The following is an 11,753-nucleotide window of genomic DNA, read 5'->3' on the forward strand; positions in this document are numbered from 1 at the left end:
AGGGAGGGAGGGAACGGAGAGAGACTGCGGAAAAAAGGAAACAAAAAGGAAAATTTTATTGCAGAGAGGGGGAGGAGGTAATGTATAGCATGATGAAGTAAGTGAGAAAGAAGGAGAGAGACACAATAGGATGCTCTGGGACATTTTAGGAAAAGCGACTGGGAAGAAGACAAAGAAAGAGACAAATATAGAAAAACACAGACAAGAGGATGATATCAAGATAGATGAGGTGAAAATACAATAGGAAGGGAACAAGAGAAGAAAGAAAGAAAGAAAGGCAGAGAAAGTAGAGGACAGTGATGAGCCTGAAATTGAGTGTATTTATATATTTGGGCAAAATGAATCTGCTATGCAGAGCATATTAATCTATCAGTCTGACAACAGCTGACCATGGATAGATGTGTGTGTGTGTTCGTGTGTGTTTAGATTGGGTTAAAAAAAACAGACCCTCATGCTGAGGTATGTGTATTAAGTGCGTGTGTGACTGGTCGGGGCTGGGATAGGATGGTGGCTGTGCCTGTTTTAATGTGCGTAAAAAGGGGCACAAGTGGACGTGTGAGGAGGAAGGAGAGGGGCTCCTAAGTCAGCACCTGTCGCGTACTGGCCCAGGGGAGGTTTTTATGTGTATGTGTGTGTGTGTGTGTGTAGTGGGGAGGTGGGGGGGAGTAGGAGAAAAAGGACTGGAATGCAGCCCAATCCCTTGGGGTTACCCCCCATCCTCCACTCTGTAATATCGCCCACCATCCTCCAAATGATACCTCATCTCTCTTATATAATGAGCCCTATGATCCCTGCACTTGTCACAAAGGCAGGCACAAGAGGAAGACACTGACAGACACCCACAATTATGCACGTGTGGGCTGCACAGTGCGGAAAGGTGTTGGAAGTATCGTTCACAGGATGGAAGATGTTGGCCGATGTCCAGAGGAGGATTATATCACTTCCCTGTTGCTTTCTACTTCAGTACAGGGAAATCTAGTTGAGCCCCAACTGTGCCAGCGCTTCCCTCTCCTCTCGCTGGCACCTCTGCACCGCCAGCTGCACATCAACTGGGGATTCAGGCTGGTTAGTAATAGAATAGCTTTACGTCTTGCGGAGCACACATGCTCTTTCTCATCACTGTCGTGTTTCTTACGTCCACACAGTACTTACACACACTTGGGAGCTTCAACTGTGGGTCAATGAACAGCACCACATTTTGAGGCGTAAGTGCCTTGCTCAAGCACACCTCCAGGACTGGTAATAAGAGTAAGAGAGTGTTTCATGCACCTAAGCTTCTTTTTTTGTAGTTTTACCTGGCTGCGGTTAAGCTCTTCTTGAGTGTTCATGTATCATTTTTATGTTCTGGAAGTGCTCTGTAATTTCCCGGAGCTGTAACGGCAATAAAACCATTTGATCCCAAAATGATACGTATCATTTTCAGACATTAGCCCTGTAAAGACTCAGGGATCTCCAATAAAAAGCGTTAAAGTGAGCTGTCTGGACATTTTCACTGCGTGGTGACCCCACCGTCGTGACCTTTGACCTGCAGGGTGTACGCACAATGGGGAGCAATGAAACACCAGAGATATGGTAAAGTAGTGGAACCCAAGGTCAATGACTTTATGGGCAAGAGAGAAAAATAGAGAAAAAGGAGGGGGGGAAGAAAGGAATCGGAAAAAAATTAGAGGAAGTGGGGGCAGAGGTGGTGTTGGTTTAAAAAAAAGAAAGAAAACGAAACGAATGTTTTGTTACACACTGGCACCTGAGACACACTCACACACACACACACACACACACACACACAATAGCCTACTTACCCATTGTTTTAGCCAAAGCGGCAGAGTTGAGATCCCCAAAGTAATTATGAAATTTAATTACAATTCCTCAGGGAACGGTATGGAAATGAGCTCCCGTGCTTCTCTGTGCCGCCAGGCGGAGAGCAGCGCAGCAGTTAATTCATGGCCGAGACACTGCAGGAAAGTTTCAGCGTTGTCACGACAGCTGAAGCATTACGCGACGGGGTTGACATTGAACATGTGAGGAAAGCACCCTATCACCTGTGACAGCAGTGACAAGGTCTCTCACTCTTACAGGTTGTCCGACCTTAAGTAGTCATGGGGCCATAGAATTTTTTTTTCTTTTCCAACTTCAAACACAAGCCTGTCTGTGGTCGTATTTGATCTGATAACGTAGAATAGGCTAGAAGCTGTACTGAAGACTGTATCAAATGAAACACAGTATAGATTACAGCCTGTCTGATTGACAGAGATTCTTATGTTGTGAAATCCATTAGGGTCGGAAACAGAAAACACCCACACTGAACTGCAGTCAACAAACCATTAATCCTGCCTGGCAAACACACAGATGTGCAGCGCACAACACAATCCAATCACGTCTCCAAGTCATGGAATGCGGTCAGATGCCATAACAATATATGACATCAAAGCCTGAATGGTTGTAAGCTCCACGGGGTTGAATAACCTACAGATTAGTGCTGGAAGTCACGGCACCCACCCCTGCTCAGGGACCCAGACGTCATAAATGTCCCCAGACACTGAGAGCCAGTGTCGGGCTTGGCCTCGCTGACCCCGTGGTGAACGTGTCTGGGTGGTTAGATTTTTAGTTAACCGTCTCCCGAGGTTAGTCTTTGTTTGTGTCATGTTGAGTGTTTAATGTGCACTGGGGCTTTATTTCAGATCCTGAATTTTGTGACACCAAGGCCAGGGAGGAGCTGTGTGAATAGGAGCAGTTTGGTGCATGGTTAGGCTGCACCCATGGGTCGACCCTATCTACCAGTCCCCATGACCTTAAAACGCGTCCTTGAGTACCATTAATCTATGACAATGGAAATAAGTAATTTAATAGTCTGCATTTTTATTATTATTATTGATCTTGTAAATATTGCCCCAGTTGAGGCGTCCTAATGGCTCAGACAAACCTAGACCTAATCCCATGTAATTACAGCGTTCTTTGGTTGTATCTATTTATCGTTCTGGTCTCCTCACTGTGAATCATCACACAAATCATAAAATTAAATTAAATAATAAATACATAATTAAATACATTTAATTTAATTTAATGCAATTGAACAGTTCAAACCTCTGTTAACACTTAAACAAAGAATTCCTGTTTTAAGTTTTAATTGATCTCTCGACCTTGAGAGCACTCTTGGATGTGGAATCAAGTCTTCATCTGTTTTGGTAATTATGTATTTTTTATTTGTTTAGACTGTTTGTAATTATGGCTGAACATCACTACTTGTAATGGCATTAATCCCACATCTGGATCTTCATCAAATTCTAATCGTTTGAAGGCGCCTTTTTTGGCAGAAGGCCTATGTCATGAAAATCTTTTCATAGGTTTTTGAGGTACCTGTTTAAGGACAGACAGGCAAACAAGAAAAAAAAGCTTTTTGGCAGAGTGCTGGGCTCCATTTAAATGTATTTTTCAAACATTTACATTAATCACCACTGCTCCTGTTGCTACTATAAAGGCTGTTTTGTGTCATCCTGGCAGCTGCTCTCTCTGAACCCATCTTGTCTGACCCAGGCTCTTCTACTGCTAACAACAGGTGTACGTAAGAACCCCCCCCTTCAAAAGGGGCCAGCTCCACCTCCTCTCTCCATCTCAGAGAGCGATGTCAATAGATTATTCAGGAAGCAAACCCCCTGCAAAGCAGCTGGGCTGGACTCTGTCTCCCCACCCACCCTGAAGCACTGTGATGATCAACTGTTAACACCTCACTGGAGACATGCCATGTGCCAGCCTGCTTCAAAGCCTCCACTCTCATCCCTGTCCCCCAAAAAACAAGGACTGTAGGACTAAATGACTACAGACCTGTTGCTTGACATCTGTGGTAATGAAGTCTTTTGAGCAACTTGTGTTGTCCTACCTTAAATCCATCACAGACCCACTCCTGGCCCCTGCAGTTCGACTACAGAGCCAACAGGTCTGTAGACGACGCAGTTAACATGGCCCTTCACTACATCCTCCAGCACCTGGACTCCCCTGGAACCTACACCAGGATCGTGTTTGTGGATTTCAGCTCTGCTTTCAACACCATCATCCCAGCCCTGCTGCAGGACAAGCTCTCCAGGCTGAACCTGTCTGACTCCACCTGCAGGTGGATCATAGACTTCTTGACAAACAGGAAGCAGCACGTGAAGCTGAGAAAACATGTCTCTGATTCCAGGAACATCAGCACCGGTTCACCTCAGGGCTGCATTCTTTCCCCTCTGCTCTTCTCCCTTTATACCTGCAACTCCAGTCACCAGTCTGTCAAGCTCCTGAAGATTAATTTTTGCATCATTGTACATAAGACTTTGTTGTCACACTTAACAACAAACAACATTTGTTGTTAAGGGTTAATCGTTATTCTTCTATATTTTGTCAATCTATCCCATATTTATATACTTCTACATTTATGTATATCAACGGTATGTTTGTCTTTCTTTTGTCTACATGTAGCACCTTTTCTCCAAAACAAATTCCTCGTATGTGTAAAAACTACTTGGCAACAAAAGCTTTTCTGATTGTGATTCTGATGTAATAATACACTCATAGAAAATATATGCACAAGGTGCGCACGCACACACACACACGCGCACACACACACACACACACACACACACACACACAAGAGGGCTCAGAGTAAAGTGCAGGCCAAAGAGTGGAGTTGCTGAATAAAGCAGGTTTAGATGAAAGAAGTTCTGTTTGACATCAGCGGGCTGCTCAGTCTCTGCTGGCAGCTACGGACGGGGTTTATGCCAACAGGGCAGATGCTGAGGCCCGGCCACCTGATATGGAAGGAAAATTCTGAAAAGCAAGAGTAGGAGAAGAGAAAGGGAAGAGAGGTGAGAAGACAATAGAGGATGGGAGTGACATAAAAAAAATACTGTTAAACATAAAATGAGTGTTATGTGCCTTTTTTCACTGGTTCTAGCAGTTTCTTTTCTCTCCGTCACCCACTCGCACACAAATACACACACACACACACACACACACACACACACACACACATAACTGCCTCACATTAGTTTAATCCTACCCATGAGCAATGGGAGTCATGGTTATGCTTCCAGGCAGGCGGTGACTTATGGTGTGTGCTTCTAATCATATTACAGTCAGCCGTAAGCTGATGTTCTTGGCACGGTCTCTGCTGATACGCATGTTAGACTCAGCCCTCAGCACTGCACCCCCAGCAGTTTGCATTGGAATGATGCTGGGAGAAATACTGGGGATATGTGAATGTTTTTTTTTAAACAGCTGTTGAGACAATAGTGCTGTCGTTTAATTATGACACTCCAAGAACTGCTAGTTATTTTTGCATGTTATTTTATTAATTATATTATGTAATTTCACGTGTTGAAAGATAACTCAGCATTAAATGACATTGGGCAGGACTGCAGCAGTCAGTGAATAAATTTTTTTATCCACCTTTGTTTTATTCATAAACTGTCAGTGTTTAACTTTATTCCACCAACAGTGCATATCAGATATTCAGTTTACATCATCATCATAACAGCGGCTCTTAACCTTTTTGCATGTGACCCCTTTAGAAGAAGCAATGTCTACAATGTCTACCATCATCACTGGTTTCATATTTCGACTGGTTGAGGTTTTTCCAGCAAACAAACCAAACCAACAAAGATGGGGAATAGAATAAAGGAATGCATAACTTTGTGTGGCAGTTTTTTTCTTCTTTTAGTGTTAATCACCTCGCAACCCTCCAAAAAAAAGCTTGACATCGTCACATTTGAGATGACCACAGAATCATGTGCGAAATGACTTTTGATGATTAATTAATTATCAAAATAGGTGCCTATTTATTTTCTGCCAATCAACCAATAGATTAATTGTTTCAACTCCTCAAAATTCATTCATTTAAAATGCAAACCAGCACTAGGTGATGAGAGTTTAAGGACTCAATGACTAACCTAAATATGGGAATAGTTTTCATTTTCTTAAGGTTAAATCAACATTATGGTGCTGATGAGATATATGTAGACAAGAAATATATGACAGTTGTGCAAAAGAGCTGGCAAGCAAGAGAGTGAGAGAAAACAAACTAGAAGTTTATTTGCTATTTCTTTAAGTGCTCTTATGTGGTAAGGCACTAAAAGGTACAGTACAGGTACAGTTTGCCTAATCTTTGTTTGTTGTTCTTCAGTGGAAATGCAAACACAGATGCACTAAAGGAACTTCCCTATTGAGTTCCTGATTTTAGTTCTTGGAACTATTTGGTTCTTAAGTCCATAGACGAGATTAAAGGATGTATAGGTGTTCACCTCGTCACCGTAAGCTTGCCAGTTGGAACCGTTTGACCGATTTGAGAAACTTTGAGCAACCAAAGTGAGGGAATGTTTTCTTCTGCTGTCAATGGCTTTGGGGGACTTTTTCAGGCACTTAATCTCCAGTTGATGCAGAAGTGCTCCTCAACGGTTGGCCAGCATGTTTGCCAAATAAACCCTTCCCTGGATAAACATTTGTGAAAGAAAAAAAACGATTCACATGTTCATAGTGCATGAGAACTGTGATAGGTTTATTAGACTAGTGATAGAGAGATTATAGAGCCGCTTCAATGAAGAGCAGATAGATAAACTACAAACACATCTTTAATCACATTTAAAGAGCAGGAGAGGAAAGCCTGTGTTGACTTAGCAGGGCATAGAGATCCCCTTGTTTGCTGCTCCTTAAGTGAAGTGGAACACGCCAGCTAAACTCTATCAGATGGCCGGAGTGTTTTATAATGTTCAGCATAAGGCTCTCATCTGTTTTGTACCCCACACAATTGCATAGGCGTAATGTGTGCGTACACATGCGTGCACACAATAGTATTGATACTATCATCTCAACCTACACAGCCTCTTTGATGGTCTATTCATGTCCTGTGCATGGTCCTCTGAGGGAGGAATTGAGTATGAGGCTTTCTGCGTGTCACAAAGACTCTTGGGGTCGTTGTGGCGAGGCTGCCCAGGAGCCGGACTGATTCACCTCTCCATCATCGCACAAAAGGCATCAATCATCAGCACCACCACCTGACAAAGACAGGAATTCACACACAGGAAGTCAGTTGTATTGCTAACGGACGTAGCCGTACACCACGACTGCACATGCACTCGCCATGTGTTCCCGGGCTACTGATACCGGTAGCCGGGCGCACGCAGCGAACTCCCCGGTCCCACATTTCGTCCTCGATGACACCATATGAGCTTGACTGACAGGCCGTCTGTTTGTTTTCCTGTTCAAGACGGGTCCACCAAGTCCATTTCCTGTGCTCCCTTTGTTTTAGACCTTAGATTAAAAAAAGATCTCCCTTTTAAATGCTATGTTTACATTGTGTGAGCGCTTTGAGGGAAAGCACAAAGCCGCCACACAGTGGGTGGATTATAAACTTGGACTGAGTTTCAAACAGACTGAATTTATAAACACAGAATTCCCCCACACTCAACTTGCGGGTCCCAGCCTGCTAGCATATTACTGTGGATCAAACACAGACGAGGCCTGTCCTTGTACTTTGATGCATTTGTTGTGTATGTGTCTGCGCTTGCATTGTGTTTTCACCTACTTATGTGTACTTTTAGTTTGCTTTCACACTTCCAAAGTAGCATAGCCTAGTTATCCATCACAACACCTCAATGTGTGTGTATCGGCACTGCCAGCATGATGGCATCCTCAGCAGCGCCTTGGTGGGGTGATCTCTGGTTGTCATGTTGTACTGTGGCACGCGAGGGGGGACGACCTGGGATCTCCTTGTCCTATCGAAGGACTACAAGTGCCTGTATACCCATTATGTGCCAGCTGTTCAGAATGAGAAGTAATTGCACTGTTGGCAAGGATCCACGTGGGCCCCAGCGCTGTGGCTTCCCCCCACTCTGGGCATACTGCCAAGCCCTCCCGCATACTGCCTCCCTGACCCATCCTACCACCTAACGGCACCCCACCCCACATCCAGGCCCACCCCTGTGCCACAGCACCCGACCCACATCATCCCCCAAACTCTTCCACATATTACCACCAGCCCTCTGTTCCACATTCCTAGGGGAGCACTGGTTAAATCTAATCCCATAATAAGACACTCAGCTGTCCGGGGAAAGAAAGAGAACTTTCCTCTGGTAAACTCTGCGCTTCCTTTTTTCTTTTTCCCCCTCCCTTCTTTTTACCCCTAGTGGAGGCAAGATGACACTTTGGCCAGTTGCCTTTGTCTTTCTTCTGTCTTGATTTTTCCTTTCTTCCTTTCTCTCGCTCCTTCAGTCCCTCTGTTTTTTTGTTTTTTTTGGTCAGTGGTATAAGATTACCTCTGTGTTGGTTCCAGGGTCCCCAGACACATGGGAGGGCTGATGTTTGCTGAGGGGCCTCATGGCTCTGTTCTGTAAGACCATATACACACACACACATTAATTTTTATGCTCTCAAAACACATGCAAGCAATTTATACATTACATTGCCAAGTCCTTTAACATACTTGTGTGTCTTGCCTGCAATTCACTTGGCAAATGACATAGTTGGGACATCATTATGTCCAATTCAAGAGTGAAATGTAGATTTCATAGGAATTTGGACCTTTTAGCTAAATTAAAGTAGCCTGTTTTACATCCACACTAGGTGGGGGGGAAAAGAATATTGTGAAAATAGTGCTTCTTCACAGTATATTAGACTGCAATCCCTATAGTCAAAGCAGATTTATGCTTCAAAGTGAAGTAATCGCTCAGAAAACAATAGGTGTTTTTTATATTTCTTAATTTATCTACACTTTGTGTGACCTTGATAATAACACAGTATAATAACACAGTAATAATTAATACATGCAGAGTGGACATAGTTCGATAACAGCATGACCCTTCCTCCACAGCTGAATGGACGAACCTGCATCATACAATATGTTTATGCCATGATGACTGTAAATAATTGGGTTAATTGGTAAAAGTAAGTGTTATAGGTATTGATTGTCTGGTCACATTGTTTACTTATATTTTTTATCAGATATTTATTCATTTAAAACTTTTCATTTAATTTGGCTATTTTGTTTTTATTTTGCAAATCTTTCACATGGCAGGATGTGGTTAAAATAGGAGAACTTAAGCTTCTTTGGCTAAGGCGGGGGAAGACATGTTAATATTTCTCAAAGTAAGGAATTGAACATTGCTTTCGTATTAGTACCTAAAGTGGGTACTGCATCATCACTAGTATTGAAACAATCCAACCTACACCCAACCTAAGTAGTCACTTCCAAGAAATTAGCATCGAAAGGTTAGAAAAGGACCTCATTATTTGTTTGTCTTGATTTCTGAAATAATCCATTAATTTAATCACATTTTCCACCACCACTTGCACTGCTGTTGTTGTATTTAGAAACACCACTTTGCTTCTAGTGCACTCTGTGACCTTTCTGGTGCATGCATAAATTCACACAACACCTAGTGTACCGAGATGACGTGTTTACATCACTTGATGTAAGTCCAGTCATTGAACAACCTTCTGAGTGTGTTAATCAGGTTATGCTTGCATTGATTATTAGCTAATGTGATTAAAGATTAGAAGTGGTGTTCAAGTAAAGATTTCAGAAGTGAGAGTATTATCTTAATCTGATTGTAATTAAATTATTGTGCATTTACTGCAAATGCTGAATGTTGTTGGAAGGCGGGGAATGAGATACAGTCCAGTTGCCACTGAGGTGCTCATTAAATGGCTCTTACCTGTATGAAGCAAGACTTGTTTGTAGGTATAAAGGCAGTGTGTGAAGAAGGACAGACCTGGGACTGAAATGTGTGTAAATGTGTGTTTGTATGCATGTGGCTGCGTTTAAGGAGTGTGTCTCCGTGTGGAAATCACTAAACTGGGTCATCAGCTTCAGGAGCCTGGAAAACTGGAACATACTGAGATACACAGAGGACAGATAAAGACTATGGGGTACAGAAAGGGAGAGAGAAGGAAAAAGACAAAGAAAGAACTCTTAATTTTCTGTCAGGCGTGGAGGGATAAGAAAGAACAATGAATCTTACAACTTTCAGATTTCTGTTAATACCTTAGAATCAGAAACATGGCATACACATTATTTTAATTTCCCAAAGTTTGTCACTACGTTACATTTCTTCTCTTTTGTGAATGTGAACCCTGTGTGTTTGTCTCTCCTGGTGCTATAATCAGCTCACATGCCTCTTTCTCTGTCTTCGCTGCAGTATTTACACCGCTTGTTTATTCCGGTGAAAAGAAGAATGATTTAAAGCAGGGGGAGGAGCAATGTTGCTTGTGGTCATTGGTGGGGAGAAAAACCAAAACAACAGATGGACTGTGTAGTGTCTTTAACCCAGATTCTACCTCTCTAATCCTGTCTTCACTGTAAGGATGTCCACATTGTATGCTAAACCTGACATGCAAAATGACTGTTCGGATTTGAACCCTAGCTGAGCTGGGGATAGAAAAGTGACTAATGAGTATTGTGTCTCACCCTGGAGCCCGTTAGGGTCGCGTGTTGGATGGAAAGCAGTCACGGTCGAGTTGCTGATTACTCCAAGATCATGAGTGAGATGTTATTTTGCCTGGAAACCTTGCAGTGAATAAGAAATACTTAATTTTGTGTCACTGCCAAGAACAACTAACCTCGCTTGACAAATTGCATCATTTAGGTGAGCAGTTGGGGTGACAGAGTCAGAGGGAGCTAGACAGTCAGCTGGAATGGGGCTTGAGAGGGGTGATGGGGCCACGTCCATCAGCTGATTTAGTGGAGGGGGGGTCGCGTCTGTCAGCTGATAGGGTTAGGAATAGGTGGGTTTTTTGTTGCGTTAGCTGAATCAGTCAGCTGGCGTAACATCATTAGTCAAAACCAGGTCAGTAGTAGGATTACTAAACCAAGTCTTGTTGCCAATCCCCCTCACCCATGGGCTATCTACACCTCTATTTAACTACCACTTCTTTTATACTTAATTCATTAGTGTCTTATGCCTTCTCACCTTACTACTCTTCATAGTTGTAATAGTTGCTATTGTTTCAGCCATGAGTCCCCATGTCAGCTTCTCCTTCTTGACCCCCACCCCTTTCTCCAACATCCTGCTCCCCCCCAATATGCTTGATTTCATTCATTGCTCTTTAATTCCCCCCCACCCCTCCTTAACCTCCACAGCTAAGCACCCTTGCCTGGTCAAGGTCAGAGAGAATATGTAGAGGATTTCTAGGTCAGGTCGGAGGTCTTGCCGGGTGCAAGGCATTGCGCTGTAAATGACTTGATTGGAAATCCCTAATTACATGCCTCTAATCTGTCTCAGGATGCCAGTCTCAGTTATCGCGCCAGCTGCCTGGAGCATGCGAGAAGAAGTGTCAGGGTTTTAGGAGTTCAGGGGTGATCTAAAGGTTGAGGTATACTTAGAAACTAAATAGTTGCGCACATGCTTGAGCATGAGTTTGAACCTGGAATAAAAATGATCAACTTTGGGGTTGTAATGTGCAATCTACTGAGACGTGAGATGACTTTGTTTATTCTTAATTGTGTTGTGTTGTGTTAAACAGTTGATGAACACATGCCAGACACTGACTAGTCTCAACATGAGTTGCCAAGTTACTTCCATAACGTTGTTGACTCCCTTTCAAAGGCTTAATTATATTAGTGCTAGGTTGTTAGTTGCCCCCTGTATCGAGTTTTTCTCCACCTGACAGCATCACAGCCGCACAGTGTTTATCCTCCTAGACAGTCAATGATGGCTGGTCAGCTCTTCTGTTGATTCCACCTGTAATCAATGCGATCCCAGGGCTGACGCTGCAGAACAGAAGCCAGACAA

This window comes from Micropterus dolomieu, linkage group LG10 (assembly GCF_021292245.1).
Source record: "Micropterus dolomieu isolate WLL.071019.BEF.003 ecotype Adirondacks linkage group LG10, ASM2129224v1, whole genome shotgun sequence".
NCBI lineage: Eukaryota > Metazoa > Chordata > Actinopteri > Centrarchiformes > Centrarchidae > Micropterus > Micropterus dolomieu.